The following is a 1,652-nucleotide window of genomic DNA, read 5'->3' as shown; positions in this document are numbered from 1 at the left end:
GCATTCCTGATGACATATCATGACAACACATCTAGAGACATGATCATGGGGCATCATGGCTATATGTATTTCCATGCTCTTTGAGAAGAATAATAACATAAGGTACAACTCCCACAAAGAACCGGATTGGGATTGCAGAGTTGAACTCTTTTTTGGCTTTGCAAAGAAGTATTTCAGCTTAGAGGAAATATTTCTATTTTTTATTTTTTGCCCAAAAGTCTGCTTTCCCTGGGGAAAACAAAACAAAACAAAATTAAAGAACCCCCACAAATTGTTGTCTAACCCACTCTAGGTGAAACTCTGGCCCCACTGAAATCAAGAGTTTTGTCTTTATACACTTAAGTAAAATGCCATGTGTACTTTTGGCACGATATATAGAAAATGAATAACAATTAATAGCTGTTAAACGAATAAGACTGATCGTGGAATAAGGATGAAGTCTTTGAGCTCTTACAAAATTTCTTTTTAATTCTTTGGAGATTCTCATTCAAGGGAGTAGAGAATTCAATGACCTGCAATCCACATATACTCATTTTTTCTCTTGCTGTGATTTATATCTTGATAATACAGTGAAATTCTGTTTTACTGAGCTCCCCTTGAAGGGATCATTTGGTTCTAGAGATCAAAACTCCCTGCCCAACAAACACGCTCTGCATGTGTGCAGATGCCTTTGCCTTGCTGATCAGTGAGGCATCAGATGGATCAGATTGGAAGCAATTTCCTTTGATGCTTTCCAAAGGTAGGAAAGAATTTGACACCTACTATTTAAGGGCCATGTGGATGTAGGTAAAGAGTGTCACAGCGGTGGGAGTGCTAATTAGAGACAATTATAACCTGACCAACCCACCTTGGTATTAAAATGCCTCACAAAACTGCCCATGTCCTTGCAAGGTGGAGATTTTGCTCTTCTACATACATTTTAAGACTCACCGTCTCTTGCGTCTGCAATCTTTGGCTTAAATGATCCAAAATGAGGGATATGATCCTAATTGATCCTTATAATAGAATTCCACTGCATATTGATTTCCATTTTGTACTGAGCTATGCATGTCCCAATGGTTACTGGCACAGCAGATGCATTAACTTGCTGCTTCTCCATTTCATGAACTATAGCACTCTCAAAGCACAACACAAAAAAAGATCAAACAAATCTGCAGATTTTTCCTTCTGATCCCCTATCCATTTTAATTATTTACATGTCCTCCACTACTATGGTAAGTCCCTCAGAACTTAATGTCTTTACTTTTACGACATTTATCATCTCCCCCTTAGCACAATGAGACTAACGGTATATCTTTACTAATATTCAGTAGGGCTGTGCGAAGCTTTGGGTGCTGATTCAATTCAGAGGAGATTTGGCCCAATTCGGTGGCCAAATCCCCAAATCCAAATCGAATCAGAGGACCAATTAAAAAGTCTGAATTGATTTGAAACTCTCTGAATCTTCGGAAAAGATTTGGCGAGCTTCGATGATTCAGGCAGCCCCCACCTACTACAGCAGGGAGCTGGAGCCAAACTGAGAGGGAAGTTGGGGAGGAAGAAGCTACAGGGGGGGGGCGGGGGGCGAGAGATGTGGTGGGGGGGGGGGGGGGGGGGGGGGGGGGCATTGGGGACCCCTGCCAGGCCCCATCCCATCCCTGCTCCCCCAGGCC

This window comes from Alligator sinensis, unplaced genomic scaffold, assembly GCF_000455745.1.
Source record: "Alligator sinensis unplaced genomic scaffold, ASM45574v1 scaffold1503_1, whole genome shotgun sequence".
Lineage (NCBI taxonomy): Eukaryota > Metazoa > Chordata > Crocodylia > Alligatoridae > Alligator > Alligator sinensis.
This window is presented reverse-complemented; position numbering follows the sequence as displayed.